The following is a 22,479-nucleotide window of genomic DNA, read 5'->3' as shown; positions in this document are numbered from 1 at the left end:
GCATAGTATATGCATGACTGGAATATCTACCGCAATTTTTCCCTTTCGGAAGAGTTTCTACAGCCGATCAAACGTTCCGTTCGATCTGCATGCTGACCATAGTTGACCAGAAAAATATATCAATCTTTTCGTTTTTAAACGTGATAAGTCATCGGTATATTACTATTAATTAAAATATGCATATATCCACAATATAATTCATAACATCAAAAGTTTAGCAGTTACAATTTAATCATTATTCAAAATTAAACCATTATATTACGTTGAGTCCTATTTCACACTTACTGCCCTAGTGAAAGAAAGAGACCACAAATTGAAACTTGCAATATAATATTCTATGAAAGTTATTCTTTTGAAAATAAATATATTTCACTTTAATTAATTTCGTTTTATTCGATTGTTTTGTTTAATTAATATTATGTTTTATTTAATGTTTAATTAATTAATATTGCAAAAGCAGTAAAAAAAGAATAAAAAATTACATATTTATGAAATAACATAATAATATTATTAAAGATAAATAACTTATTAAGCATTTAAATTTAAAGGGTATTTAATGAAAAAAAATGTAAATAAATTTCCATGCAACTGAGTTGCCTAAACACGCAAAATGGCTTGGCTAATATTGTTTCAGTGAAATAAAAATAAAGATACCTCTGATAAAAGTACTACGGAAATAAATACGATCAACTTTGAATTAATTGGACATCAGCTGTTATCGGATTTCGTGTTTTCTCCATTTTATCCTACAAAAGTGCACAAAGCGGAATTCAAACAAACGACGCTTATTTTTGGCTTGTCAGACCGAAATTAATTGATAAAACAATTTTTGTTAAAATTTAGATCCCTCGTTAATAACTGTGTATACCTCGTTAATCTACGTATTGAATTTAAATCAATATAAAAAATTAATTAACTCTCTATATTGCACAAATTATTTTTATGAATTTAAGAAACATACATACAATTATACAATAAAATAAATTAGATTAAATCTATATTTCTGTGCATGAATAATATTTCTTATTTTTGTGTGTGTGTAAAAAAGAGAACATATATATGTATAAGAGTGATTTATAATAAAATATATAAATGATATATAATAACAGTGAAATCTGTTTATATAATAAATCAATATTTCGAAAGAAAAAAATAGGTTTCTATATTGTAACTTTAAAATTATAAGTAATGGTTGACAAACGAAAAGAGGAATACAAGAAGGAAACTATAAGATCCAAAGCGCGAATCGTTATTTTGTAAAACTTTGAAATATAAATCGGAATTTAAGAACGGCGGGCGGTATTATCCGCGTCTCTTTCCTTCGTCTGACTTAAACACAATCGATCATGGCCGCCGCGGAGATGGATTGAGGAGGCAGGCGTTATTTCAGAACAATATCCGTGGCCGATACGAAATTCTGAGGTCGATGAACCTACGATTCGGACCTGGTCGACTGTAATTGGAAGGATACTGTGTTCTAATGGACAGAAAACTAATATTTCTCAACACTTTGATAATACCTAGATACCGGACTTGATAGATGTATCTAATTTCTCCTTGTATTGGATTCAAATATTTTACTTTTTTATGATCATTTTTATAATCTCGCTTCGTTCAAATGTGAAAAAAGAGCAGAAAGGATTTAAAAATTGAAAAAAATTATATATTTTAAAGATATTAAAAATTATAAGAATTTTTAAAATTTCGACAATATTTTAAGAGCATATTTTTAGAATATTAGAAATATTCGTAGATTTACATTTCAGTGAGAAATAAAAAGAGAGAGAGAGTGTCTTCTTTTCCGTAATAATTTTTTCTTGTAATCAAGAATTTCGAAGTAAAACTTATTGTGAAACATCTCGTACATTTTAAACATCGAGTAACGCGTATACGAAATAAAAGGCGAGGTTCTAGCCGGCGGCGCAATTAAAATTTTCGGCAACCGCAAGTTCGGTACTCCAAAAAAACCTTCGAGCCTCGGAAGAAACTACTACTAGCCATTAGCGAGGAGCATCCCCTGCGTCGAAGTTCAGCCTGCGGGGCGAGCGAAAGCGAAAGGGAGAGAGCAAGAAAATCGGCGAACCAGAGCGAGGGAAGCAGGGAGGAGAGGGAGACGGCCCATTTCACGGGCTTTAAACACTCCGCCCCGGAAAGGAAAGAGGAAAAAAAAGAAGAAGGAAGGCTCGGTAGAATCTGATTCCAGCCATTCGCCCGCTGCTGATTTCCTGCTTGCTGCCTTCTGGAAATAAGGGTGGAGATTTTTCGCGGCGGGTGCGCGTGATACCAACTCCACGCTCCCTTTTCCACGGGCTTTTCCACCTTCGTCCTACATTTCTTCCGTTTCCCTTCTCGTTCTGTACGAAAAAGCCTAGTTTCGGGCACTCTAAAAAGAAATGACGTATCTATGCGTGCGAAGGGGAAATGAGGGTGGAAGATGAGAAGGATACGAGGGGTGATATAGAAAGAATAGGATGAGACCTCGCTTCAAAGGGCGATTTGTCGACAGTCAACATGACAAAGACATTAGTCGGCCCGGGGGCGAGAAGGGATGACCCCTTCGAATCATTAAGAAAAAACAGCAGCGTAAAGGGGATTGCAGGCAGAAGCAGGGAGGGAGGGAGGAATGCAAAGGCCTCGCCGGAGGTGACTGCGTCCGCGGAATTCTCGCTATAAAGCTATCTCAAAGGATGTCACGCGCGGAAAAATTAATTTTTTTCCTACGTCGTTCTTTTTAAATTCTCTTTTTTCCCCTTCTCCCTTAGCCTCCTCTTCTCTTTCTATTTCACTTTTTATCTTCATTCGTTATTTGCAAACAGTGCTTTTGATGAAAATTCTAGCGCTTTCTATCCCCGCGTAAAAGCGAATGCACTCTTCCGGACGGTTCGTCCTATTCGATGTGTTTCGCGTCTTCCAGCTTTTGCTGGTTCGGGAAAGGATCTCAGAAATCTAGGTCGCTATGTACTTTTTGCTTTCTTTCATTCCTAAAATCGTTTTATGACATACATATAATTGCACGATTTAAAAGGACAGTATGTTTAATACTGCAATCGTATATAAATATAGTAAATATGTAACATTTAATTCAATATATTAATTTTATTAATCAATTTAATTATGTGATTGTACTATTCTAGCTTCAATTTCAGACTGCGATTCGAGACAGTAACGACGCGTGATTTACGAAGCAAAAATATACATAAATTATTATTAGGTATAAAAAGATCTAGCCCGACCGTATATTGATACATGTCTATTTACTCGATTGTTATAACGGTCATGACTCATTTAATATGATTAATTTTATTATTCATTAGATAATTCCAAATTAATCTATTTATGTTCTTCTTATCGCGTATTTCTATCTTCCTTCCTACATAAAACAAGAGCTTTTCTTTTACAAATAGTTATCCCGGCAACAGAACGCAACACACTAAATCGAGACCCGGAGGAAATGGGAAATTCGTAAAACTTAAGACGTAAAGAAATTCAAAAACAACGTCAGAACCAAGACGACATTGACGGTCGTTTCAATTGATACCGGCACTCGCGGCTCTCTCTCGAACCTAACACAAATAAGTTTCAAACATCCGTAATCTTTCTGCTCTTTCTCGTCTCTTCCTTCCTTTTTTTCTTTCTCCTCCTTACACTTTCGATTCGAGCTTTCAGCAGAAACCGCCAATAAATGAAAGAGAGAAAGACAGAGAGAGAGAGAAAGAGAGAGAGAATTGGCAAGCTGTTCCTACGACCGATCGAAGCGTTCTCGGTAGGAAAGAGCTTTTCGCAGTACGAGGAAAATTCCAGTGGCTGAAGGCAGTGGATGGTAGAAGGAGGATGGTGAGCAGACTTGGATCATAGATCGATTCGGAGACAAACATTTCCAATCAGTGTGGAAAAGGGAACTGGCAAAGGTTATCGCCTTTTCGCCTTCATTTTTTTTTGCTCTCTGATACAGAGACTAAGAGGAGGCGTGACAGGGGACTGTCGATTTTTATCGAGTTACAAAGGGCGAGGAATTAGCGCTAAGCGAGAGTGCAGAGAGCTAAAGCTTAGAAATTAAATTTCCTCGGCCAGATGTTTCGTCCGCGCATCTCACGAATAGACGTCTGCTTTTCCTTCGCCATGTCCACAGCCGGAAAACAATAATGGAGGCCGACGCGACGGGGAATCGAAGGGAAGAGGGGCAAATCTCAATCTCATTTGACAAATAACAGATTAAAAAAAACTTAATTATAAATGTCTATCCATGGCTCCTTTGTTCGTTTAAATAATTATACTATACATGTATATTATTATATTATTAATTCAAATCGTTTGTTTGAATAAAGGAATGGGATATATATTATATCTCTCTCTTCGATTCTTTAAAATAATTCCGATTCTCCTACTATTTTTACACTTTAACATCGTTATAATTATATAGTAATTTTATCACTTACCCAAAATCTCCAGTCGTCGCCACAAATATAGAATTAACCGATTTTCTATGCACTACTGGATAAAATCACTAGACCACCTAAAAAGAAAACAAATAAAATCCAGAATTAGTAATAAATTTAATAAAGCTAAAACAAAATCAACTTTTAAAAATAACAACATATAAAAAAACGGTTTCTCCTTCTCTTCTGTTCTAATATAAAAACTAATCTATTAACTAATTCATAAACAGAAACAATTTTATCTGTTAAAAAGTTTAGAGAAAAAGTATGCAAGCGAAGTTATCAAGTTTATTAAAAACTATATAAAAAAATAAATATTTGAAATAAGCAATCGATAACCAGAAGCAAAGTCAATACGTTTTCATTTCGCTGTATTTTATTTTTAATTGCGCAACCCGATAAAAGTTTCGATTAAAGAGATAAAGAATTCCTGGAATCGTTGTCTCAATAATTCAACTTCGAATTGATCAATTAATTGTGATGCTGTTGAGCCACTTTCCCGCCACCACAGTTGATTTATATTTGAATTTCTATCTCATAGTTGAGACAAAGATATAAAATTCGTAATCACATTAATCGTTACACACGGAAAAAAAGGCTTTGTTGAATTTACCAAGTTTTTCTTGGTTACATATATATTGGTAACTACAACCTTTGACTTGGTTGCCGTAACCATGTACACTTAATTTCTTTCACGATTCAAATTTGGTAGGAACTATTGGTGCTTATAATCAACACAATTAGTTTAGGTAACCAAGAAATTGTATTCTGATTGGTCACCCAGAAATTAGTTCTCACAAACCAGCTACCGTAGCTGACCGTAGCTAGTTTAACCAAGTTCTTGGTGAATTAAGCCATGGCAGCATGGCTGCACTGCAGTCGAAGACTGAACGTGCTGACATTACGCGGATGTCGTTCGACCTGTCGTTGCGTCGTCGTTGACGATTTTTCTCATCGGCGTCGTGTGCGGGTATCGGTCGCGGTGAAACGCGAACGGTATCTTGGAGAACGGAAGCGCGGCGGGAATCGCCGGCGGACCCGCGAAGTCCTTCACCAACCTAATCTAACCTTCAACGCGCGGCGGCCAGCGGAGAATCTACGTCCCGGATTCCCGGCGACGCTCGCGAGCCCCGAGGGGCTCGTCGACGTTTTCCAGCGCGCCGTCATCGTCACCGTCATCATCATTGTCGTGGTTACCGTCCCGCGATCGCCGGTTGCATCGCCGCAATCGAAGACTTTTGACACGAGTGCTTCCCTTTCTTCCGTTCGTCTGCGACGACGGCGGCGATGGTGACGATGACGATGACGACGACGACGACGAAGATTCGGTGCCGACCGCGCGAATCTTCGTCGTCGTCGTCGTCATCGTCATCGTCACCATCGCCGCCGTCGTCGCAGACGAACGGAAGAAAGGGAAATCACCAATGTGTGTTACCAATTTCTTTTGGATGGTCCAACCAAGTACTGTGGTTGCTCCAACTACGGCAGTATAACCAAGTACTATGGTTGCTCCAACTATGGCAGTATAAACAAGTGCCGTTGGTATATGTGACCAAGATATCAGCTGGCGCATATATAATCAAGGCACTTGGTCGAGGCGACCATTTTTTTTATTATCTCAACCAAGCCTTTTTTTCGATCAACCATGCGATTGCCCCCTTAACTAATTGTTTCCATATTACTAACACCTCTGCATTATACCTGCGACAAAACTAGTACATTAATTGCCGCAAGAATGGAGCGACGTTAATCCGGTTTATTGTTCGCGGCGTTTGGAAACCATTCGGTCGTTATTTCGCGGCTATGCACGAATATTGGGTCGCGCGCGCGGAATATCAAATTACGAATACGAATAATTAATCGAATGGTAGAGTCGCACGTCGTTCGTGACCGCAAAAAGTGATTTTTTTACTATTCTCTTGCAAATTTAGAAATTAAAAGTCAAATAATAATACATAATTTAACAAAAATAGGTCCTTCTAAAATAAAATGGTATATTGTGCACCAAGGGGAGAAAGTTGCGTTTTTCAGACGAGTGTGAAGTTCGGCCCGAGCCGAAGGCGAGGGCGGCAAATCACACGAGTCTGAAAAAGCTTTCGACCCGAGGTGCACACGATATTTTTCACAACACCTTTACGGAAATGTTCGACTTCCATGCCTGTAGAGAGCCCCTCTCGCCCCGAGAGTGGCCAATTTCGACCCTCTCTACAGACATGGAAAGTCGAACTTTCCATGGAGATGTTGTGAAAATAATATTTAATCATTTTTAATCATTTTTTATACAATTTTAACTTCTCAATAACAATGACGAACCTTGATCACATGTGCTTAATATTCTTAATATTTTTCTATATATTTTTTATATTACGATCAATCAAACAGTATCATAAAAAAAGATATCCGCAACGTTCTTTCTCCCAAATAGCCGACTCCATGTGACAAACGGTCGTTCCCGATTCGTTTATCGAAATCTAACCATCATTCGCGAAACTAAAACGAAACTAGCCATCACTCACTTCAATCAATCGTCCTCTCGGCGTTATTTACACTACGGCCAAGTTTCCATTTCGACAATACCGTGACATCCTGTAAACTCGGTAAACGAATCGCCGTAAAAGCATTTTTTAGGAAATCCTTTTTTTATATAAAACTTTGTTTCAAAGAGGACAATGAGAATAACAGGATGACTACTAAATCTCTTCTGTCGAAATTATTCGAAGATTTACGAAGTACTACTTATTCTTTTTCTTACCAAATATATTTAATGTAGTTTCGTTACGAAAATTATTCCGCTATTAATCATTGACGCGGTGATAACGAGACATCCCGCCGAAACGAGAGTATGAGAGAAAAAAACGCGGTCATCGTCACGGAACACAAAAGTCACCCTCATGCGACCACGTAACGACTTCCGCGACGCTCAAGGGATGCTTGCGGGAATGAGAGAAAACGTGACGTCATGGCGGAAATAGAAATTAGGGAGCTCGCGGAGCGAATCACCCCCCAGAACTTGTCTCCTAAACTACTGCCGTTCTTAAATCTTCGGCGAGAGAACGACGCCGCGGTTCACATAAAAGTTATTTATTGGAATGCAGTTAAACGTTCTCGTCGTTGAGAGTGGACGGCTGCGTTTGTCTGTACGTGTGCGTGGGTGGCACACGAGCACACTTATATCAAGTGGGTTTTCGATTTATTATATCGCCCTCGGCGTTTTTCCGGACATTATTATCGACCAACGATGGAGGACCACCGTGCGATTCGCCACCGATGTCTCTTAAATCGATTTAAGTATATCGAGGCGACATGTAAAGTTTCCAATCGGAGACCCGATTTAAAAAGAGCTGACAAATATTACACTACTGCGAGCTCTCTACGCATTGTTAAGTTCGATGTCATTTTATCGGTCTGTTTTATGGGTTATAATGTACTGCAAAACTGTGCTCCATAACTGTTGTAGAACTATCATATATAAAATATGTTGATGGATTATTTTAATAAATAATTTTTTATCTCTCTCTCTTAAATTACACACACACATTCTAATATTAATTGTTTCATTACATAATTCTTTAAAGAGAAATAATACTATAATTTTTGTATTTTTAATTTCTAATTTAAAATTATACCTAATATTTTATTATACGTATCTTGTTCATAATTGAATGAATTTTATTTATACCTACCTTACTTTTGTAATTTTTTTGCATGTTTTTATATTTTTAATATGTTTTGTAAATGTGTGCGTATGTTTAACAATACATAAATAACACTTTTAAAAATAAAATCTTTTTAAAATAAAATCCTTAATTATCTATTGTCTTTTTGTTTAATGTCAAGTTCGTTACGGGATATTCAACAAAAATTAATGCAACCTGAAAGTGAATTATTATATTCCATATCGCGAGCACTATCAAATTTATTTGCGCAACGTTTGTTTGATGAAATCGCATGCACATATAAATATGCGTCAATACGTTAAATTGCATTAGCCAGGCCATCAACCAAGCCTTCAAATTTGATATCTTAAAATGTTATAATAAATGCCAGGCACGGCTCTTCCATTCGATTACCTCTTCGATTGTTATCATCGGCATTAATTCCAATAAATTGTACGTCAATAATACTGTTTGCACTGTAAATGAATATTTTATCAATACATTGTCAATAGAAAACTGAAAATTCAAATTCCGGCTGTAGCAGCACTATAGCAGCCATCAAAGTAAAATAGTTTCAAATTTTGTTATTTTAAAGTCAGCTTGGAATTTATTTAAAAAAACATCTTACTGTCATTTTCTTCTTTAAAACTTAAAATTCTCAAAAGAGATTCTTTCTTTACAAGAAGTACAAGAACTCACTTCGTTTGTTTCCCCTGTCTTATGAGACCAACAGAGATTACTAAAGTTTGTTTTGTCATTCTTTCCTTCTCAATATTTCAATTGGTACTTTTCTTATTTCTAATCATTAATTATTCAAAAAAACTGTCCTGACATCTTTGTTGAGAAAAATCTATCGAAATCAACAAAGGAGCCTGTAATAAAAGGGACACCCCGTATAAGTGTCACGAGACAAAAATCGGAACAAGCCATCTCGGCGATCGGTAAATCCTCGACGGTGATTTACAGCGTCTACTAGCGTCGTGGCGCCGTTTTCTTTTCCGCTAGCGCTCCTCGTCGAGGAATCGCTTTGCCGCTACATCGAATCCGACAAGCGCGACTCGCGGAGTTATAGACTGCCGAGTCAGATCTGTGAAGGAATTGCTTTTCGACAATTCCTTTAGCTGCAAACGTGTTTCATCCAGTATTAAATTAATTTTCTCTTAGTACTTCATTATATTAAAATTAAAAAATTATATGTAACTATAGACAGAAAGATATAGTTAAAATAATAATTTGTAATTAATCTTATATGGTGATCAAATTATCGATATATGTATAGTAATAAGTTGGTCGGAAGATCGTTTGTATTTCTTATTTCTCATATCTTGTCTGTTCATTTCATTACCAATCGAAATATTGAGAAGAAAAGAATGACAAAACATCTTATAGTAATATCTGATGGTCTCATAAGACATGGGAAAAGAACGAAGTTCCTGTACTTCTCGTAAAGAATCTCTTCGAGGTAACTAACGGTCCGAATCGGTCGAGATCTATCTATCGGCTCGAGGGGACCTCATTGGAGGGAGGCGTAGAATTTTAAGCGGCCTCTTAAATTTACTCGGCACCTTGCGGATAACAGGCGAGTTATCGAGTTATCGAGTTACGAGCTGGGGGAATAACGCTTATACCCGGAACGCCACTGCTAAAGGCGGAACGAAGTTTTCGGGGGGCGAGGTGGTCGAGGGATGATTCACTCATCGTCGAAAAACGCAAGTAGACGATGATGGAGGAAGGAAAATGGGCGGGCAAACTCCGCAGAGAATAAAGGATTCCGAAACTAGTCTTATTAAGGTTTCGTGGCAAATTTTCACTGTGGGAAAATTCATCCTACTAATTCGCGAGAGAGAAAGAGAGACAGAGAGAGAAAGTAATGAAGCAGCTTTGCGCAAGAGGGACTTTGTCTTATATTAAAGAGACTTTGTCTTATATTAATGTGGTGTTTAACTTCGAAAAAGAGAGATCATAAATTCTAATAAATTTTTAAGGGCAGTTAATTTTCTTAACGAAATTTCATATTTATGAAATTCGTTAAGTTAACTTAACAAATCTTATAAGTATAAAATTTCACAAAACAATTCCATAATTTTTCTAAGACAAATATTAAATAAATACTAAATAAATAGGTAAATATTAAATAAAGCTTTTCACATCAATAGATGATAAAATAAAAAATAATTTTTTTAACTCAAGAAATTCTTTAATTAAGAAACTTAAATTAGTTTATATTATTTTATACATATTAGGTTTTGTATATATTTTTTGAAGGAGGAAAAATATTTTTAACAACATTCAAAGTGAAAATAATAAAGAACTATTTTAATAGTAAAAAAATAACGAAACTTTCATGTCAACTTTGAAAAGTTTTTTACTAGATAACTTATTACCATCTTATCTCTTGAACTTAACGATGTTATCTATGATTCAGCGTCAATACATTGATAAGTCCCTTAGTATATGTTCTGAAACTTTTTCGTAAACGAATTATCAAATATTCATCTAGCTTCATAATTAAATAATTATGAAGATAACCTTTCATTGTTTATGGGTGAAACAGCGATACTTGTCAAATTGATCCGAATACAAAATGCGAGTCAGTTGCGCCATGACATAAAGTATTTATACAACTAACAATACGCGTTTTCGAAGCTACGCGTTTACATAATTGATTGAATTATCAAATTACATAAATGCGCATACCGTCGAAATCGAAAAACAGTAACATTGCTGCCTTATCAATCTCCGGTATTCCAGTCACTTCATAAATAAATCGATTGCGTAGCTTGAATTATACTCATTTTAAGCTCAAATAAACGATACGCGTACATAAAATATGCCGTTGTACACAAGTGAGCATTTTATTTTAGTCTAGATAATTTAAATAACATTGCAAAAATAGTATTGTATCCGTGATCCAAAATACTTTGTTTCTTTCAGGTCACCCTATGAACGAAGAACGAATATTGATCCGATTCGACCGGAATGCAAAACGACTTTGGTGCATTCGTGATCTGAGGTACGAGATGGAATCGAGCCCATGCATGCCCCGACGATGAGATCTCCACGAATCCTCCGCGAGCCTCGGCTCCATTACTTCGTCATCACTGTCGCTATTACGTCCGCCCTCCCTCAACCCTCGTCACGACGTCAAGACGAGCCAGCTCCTTGCCTTACTGACGCGCAAACACCACTACCACCGTCTGTCTAACGACTCTCCGCTCATATACGGACTCGTAGCGGACTTCCACGCACACGTGTAATCGTTGCTCGCACGTGTGGCACGTCCCGATATATACCCGGACGAACGATAAATCATTCTAAACGCGAATTCGTCGTCCGCCATCAATGTCGCTCCCGCGTTTCAGATCGGGTCTCGGTTAATTGACGCGATTTCCCCGCGATATTCTCTCGAATAAGAGCTAGCACACTCGTGATGTATTACGCATCGCGGGATCGCGTCTCGAGTTTTAATTTGACAGCATTTTTTTCATAATTTTTTTAATTCAGTGCAATTTTTCCTGAAAGAAAAAAAATGCGAACATTTCGTAAAAACTGGAGCATATTACTTCAATGCGACGTGTGAATAGTACACAGAAAGAAAATAACTTTTTTCAAATTATTCTCTCTCACATACACACACACACACACACACACAAAGAATAATTATTTTTAATAGTACAAAACATCAGTTACCTAAAATTTCAATTTCATGGAGTATTTTTATAAATGTCTCGTGATAACACGAGTTTAATAGAAAAACAAAGCTCCCTGAAATCATAACTTCTTATAATTTTCTTAATGCTGAATATAACAAAATTAATACATGGTAGCAGATTGCATGTATTTCTTAATATACAAGCTTCCTGTGACGCAATAGATCTAATCTTTGTTCATAAAAATTTTATTAATCTTAATCTTCACAACAAGTTTCTTCTAAGGATTGATAGTTCCAACTTAGTTTTAAAGGGGGTGAAACTTTTTTAGCACGTCATATACCGCACAACTGTGGCATGATAAATTATATTAAAATAACCCTCTTTACTACTTTACACTTTAATTTGAAATATCTCAAAAACTATGACGTGATAAAGCATTTCCGGGAGCAAAATTATATTCAGCATTAAGAAAATTATAAGAAGTTATGATTTCAGGGAGTTCTTTTTTTTTATTAAACTGTGTTATCACGATACATTTATAAAAATACTCCATGAAGTTGAAATTTTAGGTAACTGATGTTTTGTACACATTGATGCAATGCATCGCGTCTATGTGACGGCAAATTGCGGGCAAAATATGCGCCATGTGTCTAAGCACGACGTTAAGATGTCAACGATCGAGCGGGCAATCGCTTACGCTTACAATTGTACTTAATGGAATTGCTGTTGCGGGGTGGGATTGGTCTTAAGCGGCGAAGTTAACGCGGTTTCGAGCAATACATCAGGCCCAGAATGCGCGTCCTAGCCGGTCCTGGCGAATCGCCAATTATTTGGGTTAATGGGTTAAAGGGGACGTGCTGCGCTACCCTGCTACCGGCCGCGGTGCGATATCGGTTTCCGAAACAAAGCGGAGTCCGTGCGCGTCACGTTCGTGGAATATACCTACACGTGGAAATTTAACGTCCGATGCGAAATTGGAAACTACAGCGGGATTAACATTGTGGATAACCGTAAACATTATATCGCTTCATATAATTAGGTTTAAACTTTCCTCAGGCATTATCAGGCTGTTGCATATCGTTCCTGTGTACTTTTTATCGTAAACCCATCTCGTTGTCACACCTCATACTCATCGTATCATATATATTTGTTAAATTTATCCTTATAATCCACTTTTCTTCATTTTTGTTGTGTATAAAAACGAAGGAGCACGAAGGAGCATGCAGCTTCATCTGTTTTCTATTAAAACACACGTAACGCGCGCGCGCGCGTTCGCGATACGTAATAAAATCGAAATTTGTTTTCTCTCTCCCCTGGGAGAGAGCATGGGGGGAAGGTCGAAAAAGGGTACGCAACAACATCCGAAACCGGTCCGGTGCATTGTCCGAGCGCAAGTCGCATGTCGGCCATGCCGTCTGCGACTATACTTCATAGCTCGCTCGCGCGCCGCATGCAAGTTTAATCTCCTGGAAGTAACGTAAACGCAGTAGAGTGTGTGTACTACCGCCACCCCGTGCCGCGCCTCGTGGCGCCTCTCCCTGAATAATGCATTTATGTTGCTCCGCGTGTCCGCGAATCTCCAGCGCGCCGACTGTTCGAGCGTGTCGGGATGCCGCACGCGCGACGTACCACCGTATTTCGAGAAAGCCGCCCTCCCCCCGCCCCCGCCCCCGTTAAGTTTCCCCGTGCCCATGATTGCGATATTTACATCTTGCGCGAGCGGCGCGTTAATGTCCTAGAAAGAGATACCGACTTCGCGCTTGCAGCTTCACACCCGGTGATGCTTCTGCTTCGCGTTTCAGAAGGATGCTAGAGAGTGGTTTCGACGTGCGCTGGATGCTGATGGTGAGGATCAATTTTGTGAAAGATGTGCTTTCGCGTGATGTGCAGGTAATATCATCGATATTTATGTCTTATTTAGAGCTACGACCAATTGCGTTAGAGTATACTTCTGAAAAGCACACGTTTCAGGAAGTATATTACCTACATTTACACGGAATCATCGGTTCTTTTACAGTTTAATATATTAAGCTTTCTTTTTATGTGCTATTACGTTTTTTATAAATTGTTTTTACCTCTCACTTACTTTACAGAGCTAAGTTACTAATATTTTAAAATTTACGCTAATGCAACTATTTCTCACATAAGAGCACTGAAAAAAAAATTTGCTTACTTTTAGTAAATATATTTACTAAAATTAGATTTACTTAATTTAAATAAATAATGTTAAAATGTAAAACTTATTAATTTGACTATAGTAAACTAAAGCATTAAAATCAGAAAATGTTTTCTTCTTGAAACGTTTACTTGAATCAAATTCAGGTTACTATATTACAGTGTAATAGTTATTGAAATATAGTAAATGAATTTTTAAAATACTAAATCCGAATCTTTTAATTTTAGAAATGGCACTTTAATAAATATTTACTTAATTTCACGTTTCCAAAGTTATAAAAATAATAAATGGAGTACTTATAAGAAATAAATATTTTCTTTAGTGCAATTTATTACATTTAAGGAAACGCATACTGAAATAAAGTTAATATATTCGACAAAAAAAGGAAAAGAATATTTTATTTGTAAGCATTTTTAACTCGACGGAATCCTATAAGTTCGCAACGACGCGCGACGCTGCTAGGTGGCGTATGATGGGAAACGTTTCTCAAATTTAAAATATATCCAACCATAATATATAAGCAGACTCCCTGCGAGGCGAAAACCACAGAGTCCACTGTCGTAAGACTCGTATATATATAAGTGGAAGAATCCCTTCTCTCTCTCTCTACAAGGATATCTCTTGGCGCTTGGACGCCAATTTATATATGTTTTAGAAAAAATTTTTAAAGTTTTTACTTATAGGTAAAAATAATTTATAGAAAAATTATTTTTTTAAATTAAATAAATATTATTAGAAAATTGTTAACTTATAAAACATAAGATTCATATCTCTATAAATATTGACTATATTGTATACAAAATACTTCTTAAAGTTTATGAATTCTTTATTTAATGAAAAAATGCATTTTGTTGAAAGTAATAAATATAATTAGAAAATTACTAATTAGTAAAAAATAAAAATTATATTTCAATAATTATTAACTGCATTGTAGTAAATACTTGTTATAATTAATTAATTATTTCCTTTATAAAAGAATTATGTTGTTCAAATAAATACATACAGTTTCTTATTTTAAAAAAACGCGTTCACAGTTGCATGCAAACACGCGATTTACTAAAATTAAGCTAAATTTTTTTTATTTTAGTAAATTTATTTCTCACATAAGAGCGCACAAACTGTTTTTTTTTTATTTATTGCAAGTTTTATTTTGCAAGCGAAACGTTCCACGGCTAATTATCGTCTTTTTCAAGGATATAATTTTTTAAAAAAGTTTGTTGACGCTGTTTGCGTGCTTTCCTGAAATTTAGAGTAGTAACTTGATGCATCACCACGATGACTCGCTTTGGCTGTTATCATATCAAAGCCTGTTCTCGGTGGTAATTGAAACTAATTTGCGGTCGCGTGGAAGAGATGATGCTCTCATAATTCATGTGGCGAGGGTTAATGCACCATCTGTGTAAGCGAAATGTAAATATGGAAACCGTGGGTGGATATGAAGCAAACTTGAGACGTAGTCATCACGTTCCAGATATCATATTCCGCGCAACGTATATATTAAAACTAAATGAAATTCAATTTAATAAATTAAAATATATTCAAATGTTACGCGGCATATACAATAAAATAAATTAAATTTTATATATTATATACGTATAATGTATAAATTATGTACAATATTAAGTTTAGTTCGTTTTAACATATTATTTTTAATAATTTATATGTATTGATCAACGTGTAAAGTAAGAGAATATTCTTACTGTCTTCTATATTTTTCAACAAAAAATATAAAATTGTTCTATCTTCTTTTTGTTTTCTACTACAAATATGCACCTCTCGAGCAAATCGGTGCAATTTGTTAGCAAGCAGTATCACGTAATACTAAGTTAAATCACGATACAAGTTTAATCTTGCGGCTGTTTGATCACGAGGTCCTCCTCGAAGCGGCGCCGCACATCACGAGCTCCCTAGAACTCTGATTTCAGACATCAATCGACATCTTGTCGTAAGATAGATTGAACTCTCGACGAGATTGACTTACAATACCCGGGCCGAAGTCCGGGCCGAGTACGACGCAAATATTGGAATCACGCGCGATAGTACCAGAACCTAGCCTCTTAAATTATATACCCTTGCCGTCTCTACGGCCAGACGTCTAAGAGATAGTTTAACCGGCGATTCTGGAAGGAAATGAGAAATACGAGATAATTGTTTAAACAGCACTAATAATGCGCAATAATGACAAATATATAAAAAAGAAACTCTAATTTATTCAATAAAATTGATTTTGTTTTAGCGATACTTTCTGCCGCCCCCTTGGCGCTTATCGCTTCCTTCCAGGTAATCCTCCACTTATAGGAAACTGTTGATCCAGATCTCTAAAACTCGAAACTGAACGGAACGAATTAATTTTCGTTCCAGTCAGCTTGTACATCGTGAAAGAATTCGACACGCCAGGATCAACGTAACGACACGATGACGACGATAAATGAGTTCACCCGTATATCCCCCAGCTCTCACGCTGTCGCATAACGTCTTACTTAATTCTCTTGTTAACCGTGTTAAACGTACAAGGCATATCCAAGTGGAACGATGCTGAAAGCATGACAAATCGTAGTCCTCGTCGTCCGTTTCGCAAACCAGTCGGAATTGCATTTAATCTTTAAATAGACTTCCCAGCTCTCTTTACAGCTTCTCTTCACTCTTTATGTGTGAATCATTTACTTCTTATATAGTTAATTTTAAAAAAAGGAGCTACAAAATAGTTGTAGCGGTTGAGTAATAATTTTTTTTCAGTTTAAGTGAAGAAATATGATTTCCAACATTCAGAATATAACATTTTATGCAATATCTAAATAAGATAATATAATATATGATAATGAAGATGAATTATAATTAATGATAGACATTAATCTGAAACTACGTAGACATATTCGAATATTTCTTATTGTTAGACAAACTCTCTCAGTAATTCAAGTCCGTCCAAGCACTACCTATTGCGCTTCTCCTCCTCTCAAGTCGATGTAAGCTGCATTATTCAGAAGTATCAACACCGCTTGGCACACGGGCGGGCGGAGCAAATTACGCGCGATTCGTTAGCAGAAAGAGATCGCCGGCGAGTTGGTAATTTATAATCGTACAGCCACTCCGTTACACCCCCCGATCGCCCGCCCGCCCGCTACCGGAATTTATCGCGCGATGGTTAACACGATTTTCGCGTGTACGGCCTGCTTAATATATTCGCGCGATCTATGTTCTACAATACCGAAATATCGCGGCAGCACCGTGTCGAGCAGATCGAGAATTTATAGTCTAGCTACTTGTAATAGTTGAATACGCTTTTCGTTTGTTCAAGATCTTTTTCTCATTTTTCACACTTTCCGAGTAAAGCCGGTATTTCGTATTCACTTATCTTCATTTTGTTTTATTCTCATACATTCATTTAATTTAAACACTCTTCTATTTATATTCTACAGAGTTATTAACCATCGTATATCTATTTAAAGATTAATCTTTTATAATTCTAAGATCAAGAAAGAAAAGAAAATTAATTTATTCATAAAATGTATGTAAATATAAAACGACCTAAATTCTATAAAGCATATAAATCTTATATCTAACAATAAGTTCTCAACTAAAATTACCTATAATTTTGTTCAAAGAACTGACAAAAGATCTATATTTGCTGTGCAAACTTAGTTAATTAATTTCTAAAAAGATACATAGAGTGTTCAAACGTGGACAAATTAAAGAAGTATAATGTATGACGTTTTATTTAAGTATAATGTATGTTAAAGTTAAGTTAAGTTAAGTTAAGTTAAAGTAAAGTTAAGTATAATGTTATCTAATTTGGGACATTTTCTATATTTTGGGACATTTTATAATTAAAAACAGAAAGATATTTCAATAAATCAAAGATTAAGGATACTAAGAATAAAATTTATATAAATTGTTGAAAATGACGTCCTTCCATAATAATACATAGAAAGTGCAACTCAAAAAGGATTTGAAACAGTTATATTATATAAATGGGATCCATGTTTATGGGACAATTTGTGTAAAACTGATCGACTAAAATTGATCTCGGAAATATGTTTTTTTCAGTTTGGTGTTATGGAATATAGCTTGCATAGCACTTTTGCTGCGGATTGTATCTCCGAGATTTCGGATTGGGCTCCGCGTGACTCGTCATGTGACAGCAATTTTGCGATAGCCGTATGTATGTGTTGCATGCAAATACCCGGAAGTCCCGGTCTTCAGCGGGAATTTAGGTTGCATGCTCTCTCCTATGTACTCCCATTCTGCAATTTGTTCTCGCGGTAGCCTTCTCGAAGTGATACCCTTCCACGAAGCGTTGTCCGACGACGCTGGCGTCACTTCCGGATTACGAGTGCGACGCATTGCCCCGCCCTTCGAAAATTCGATGGAATCGGCGTCCATTCTGATCTAAATTGTGATCAAAATGAACGAAGAATCGTTGACTCTGCAGAAAGGGCTCGACATTCTTGAAATGCATAAATTATAACTTCTATAAATAATGCATATGCCCCGATTCAATATCTACTGCTTGTAATGTCAACGTTTTGAATGCTACTGTCATCTTTGGAAGATCTTCACATTCTTTTTTTTTTATATTTCTCATTTCATTTTTTTATCAAAATATAATGAAATTCACTGTTATAACACAAATGTAAAAAAGACATCTTTTCTCTAGTGAATTAACAATATTAATTCATGGTCAATATTACAAAGTTCGGCAACATATCGGTATAATTTTCGTGTTTGAATTGAGATAGATTATAGATTAAAGGCGCTCATTAAAGTCCGATTCGTTCCCTTGCCTTCCTTTCCAGCCCGCTGCACGTCTACACGATGTGGAACGAGCTTAATCCTCGATGATACAGGTTTATAAATCTCGCTCTCCCCTTCCCCCCCCCCCACATTACTCTGTACTCTCGAGTATCCGAGACGCCGCGCCTCCCCCATTCGCTTGTATTTCCAATTCGCTCTTCCCTTTCAGTGCAAGTACGCCAACTTTTCTTTGAAATTCTCACATCTACCTTCTTCATCCACGGACGACAAACGCGATTGATCTTCAGAGGTACCGTTTTAGATTATTTCGAGTGAAATAACACACGTCTCGATTCAACCATCGCCATCGATTGATTTTCTATTCGACACCCAATCACGCATCTCTCCTTTTTTGTGGAATTATCTTTTTCAGCAGTTACTATACACTAACATTTATTAATGCCTTTGGGCTTTCAGGATCTCAGAGTTGTTAGACATTTCTTTGGTTGGGCACATTGCATTTGGATTTTATTAAGACTGTTATTATGACTATTAACTATTAAAAATACAGGGCTATATTTTCTATTGATTAATTTAGTTATTTTATTTTATGTTATTTATCTTTAATCTTGCGCGTTTAATCTTTCACACACCTATCAACTTGTGCGAAACTGTTAGACAAAGTTTTAAACCATAACGAATATCTAAACACTATCCATCCGACCGAGAATACTTAATAATCCTAGATTCCGGAAATGTTAAGACATTTATGAACCTTAGTATATCTATAGTACACTAAAGTTCATTATTTTGTAATAAAATCTTTAACAAATTTGCCAGACTACAATATTAACGTATTAAGTACAATATTAACACTTCCCTGTTACGGACGTAATCCGCAGAGCAGAAATTATTAGCGGCTCGTTAGTCGTGATACAGAAATCCCCGAAACTCGAGCGGAGAAGAGCTCTTCCGCATCTTCAAACAAATTCCGATTTGAATCCAAAACGAAATCGGATCATATGCGAAGACTCGATCTTTCGCGCGCAATCGACGACATAAACATACAAAGTTGCGAAAGATGCTTTCGGCCCATTCAATAGGATTGCAAGATTATGAGGAAAGGGATTTGTCGGCACATGTGTATTTTTACTTACGCAGATAACATTTTCAACTTCACTTAACAAATACGATAAACTACATCAAGTAAATATTCTTATAATACATGTTAATTTTAATTTATTGTTAGATTAATCCTCTTAATTTAACATTATATATATGTGTTTATAGAAGATAGGTATTCTATAAGATACAGAACATATATATTCTGTTGCATGTATGAGGTAAATATAATTCGAACGGATCTGAAAAAGTGATACAATTGAGAAAGGAATGGTTCCTCGCGCATAAATCGAAATTGCAGATTAAGAAGTTTCAAATAAAATTAATAATATTTGTATAAAAATAATCAAGTATATATTTACACTTTTTCAAGTTTTAATGATTTTTAACGAGCTTATGTGTCATATTTCACTAACGACTATTAAATTAACCAAAATTTTTCCTTACAAAAGACAACCTTTTTGCACTACTTTTTCACTACTGATATTAATATTATTATGTTTTGCTTATCAAATACAATCAATTGCACAATAATTTCCAATGTAAACACCAGGTATTCGTCTCTTACAGTCCAGAGTCTCGAAGTTGCCAAATCGCGTACGCCGACTTAGATATTCGATTTCGGCCGTTAAGTTTTGACGGAATTCGCCCGGTAGTAATCCGATGTTACGAGTTTGCTAGTAATTTTGCGGAGAGGTCTAGCGATATAACATCTAACGGCAAAGTGGCCGAATCGTGCGATCGATTTCTCGGCGGCGCGGCGCGAGAGAAATTTCGACGCCAAGTTGCAACCTCGGAAGCGCGCGCCCGCGCGATCGCCTTCGATAGAATACCAGATCTATGTGGAATTTCCGACAACTTCGAATTTCGAACTTCCTTCGGACAGCCGTTGCTTAACGTGACTAGCCACAGCTGTTCGAATCGGCGATATTTGAAGAAAAATCCATATATCTAAAGTATTGTCCCCGGGGCATCTCATAAATAATCGATCTTGTTAAAGAGTTTAAAATTTATTATGCAAAACATATGTAGTCTGTTTTTATCTATTTAAAACTAATTCTCAATATAATTAAACCATTTTGCTATTTTCTCCGTAAACTTATTAAAAAGCTTGATATAAATGTAACATTTTGTATACAATAACGTATAAGAAATTCGATATTAATGGTACAAATCGTAGGGAAGCTAAGTGTTTCATTATTTCTGAACGAATGACACTCTAAGCGATATAGATTGAATCAGCGGGAAGCGGGCTGCTTAATTAATGCCAAATTGGATTAATACGACGATCATTCTCGTGAACAAGATGGAAACGAGGAGCTGAATGGTGCTCGAATCAAACATTCACTCGACCGAAATGGGACCTAACTTGAATTGGCTCGTATAGACAAGGAAGGACGAGGTAACAGCAGGAGAGAGAAAAGGAAGATGGGAGAGGCCGTAACTGTATTACAAAAGTCAAGTAGCCGCGAGCACTCGTGGTCCACTGTTCGAAACCATTGTTGCGCCAACACAGATGTCAAAAGGAGAATCGGCGGTGGCCATATGCCACCCCGTGCCGACCCCGTGGTCGAATTCGAGTGTCATACAGACTGAGCAAACGCGAGCTTATTTCATTATGATCCTTCTGACAGACCATGGTACATTTAATCATCGATCGCGAGTATTTTATTATGGTAAACTGGTAAGTGATTGGTTCAGAAAAATTTATTAAAATACTTAGAATATTTAATATTCGAGATAAAAAATGTATACTATATTCTTTTCTTTCCCTTCCTACATTCTTCGATCAATTTAAAATTAATATTTTTCCTTGAGGCTATAATTAAATAAAAAAGACATAAAAAGGACATAAAAAAGAGAAAGAATTACTATTTAGAGAGAGTTAATAAGATTTTTATCAATTATTGGATCAATTATAGGTACATTATGGAAAGAAAATTAAATCATTCAGAATCAAGAACATCTCTAAATTGAGATCCAATCTATCTATCATATTATATTTAATTTTGAAATTCAGATTTATAATTAGTAAGCCAATTGTTTTTTAAATTTTAGCACCCGTATTTATTTTGCCATTTCAGAGTTAAATTTTAACATTATATTTATATATTAAGAAATCTAAAAACCTTTAACTTTAAATAAATAATTGCAAAACGTTTAGCAGATTATTCGTGATACTCAATGACTTAGTTACAACTTTCTTAATATAATGGATCCAATATTCAATCATAAAAGTCTTATAAAATTTTAATCTTTACAATTAATTCTGAAGATGAAAAATTCTAACAGTATATTAAATTTTAAATGGAACAAAAATTTTCTAATACGTTTAAATATATAGGTATTTAAGAACTAAATTGATAAGTGAAATATATACTGAAATACTTCATCAAGACATCCTCCATACGTATGAACAAATTGTAATCAAACTAATTACACTGTTTAACAAAAAAAATGCACAAGAGCGAGAATAATCGTTTCCTGTAATTTTTTGGACGTTGAATATGATCCCGTTTACTAAATTGCTTTATCATGTCACAATTGTGAGAAATTTGCAATTAAAGTTGTAAATTTCTCTAAATTGTGACGTGCTAGAGCAATTTGGTAAACAAGATCGTATTCAACGTCCAAAAAACTACGAGAAACGATTATTTTCGTTCTTGTGTTCGAAAAAAAGAAATTTTTTGTTGAACAGTGTTATT

The 22,479-nt window shown here is 35.8% G+C and overlaps 1 long non-coding RNA gene across 2 annotated transcripts in view; it reads right to left on the bottom strand.

Moving 5' to 3' along the window:
* LOC139779076 (uncharacterized) overlaps window positions 1-22,479 on the bottom strand; it is a 67,459-nt gene that overhangs the window by 26,738 nt on the left and 18,242 nt on the right. For both annotated transcript variants that reach the window (XR_011719799.1, XR_011719798.1), the window contains one exon: window positions 4,437-4,513. This is a non-coding gene — a long non-coding RNA (uncharacterized lncRNA). The remainder of the gene's footprint in view (window positions 1-4,436; window positions 4,514-22,479) is intronic.

This window comes from Temnothorax nylanderi, unplaced genomic scaffold, assembly GCF_030848795.1.
Source record: "Temnothorax nylanderi isolate EJ_2023f unplaced genomic scaffold, tnyl_v1.0 TNYL_tig0208_pilon, whole genome shotgun sequence".
Lineage (NCBI taxonomy): Eukaryota > Metazoa > Arthropoda > Insecta > Hymenoptera > Formicidae > Temnothorax > Temnothorax nylanderi.
The sequence above is the reverse complement of the archived record's forward strand: the minus strand, read 5'-3'. Positions and strand labels throughout refer to the sequence as shown.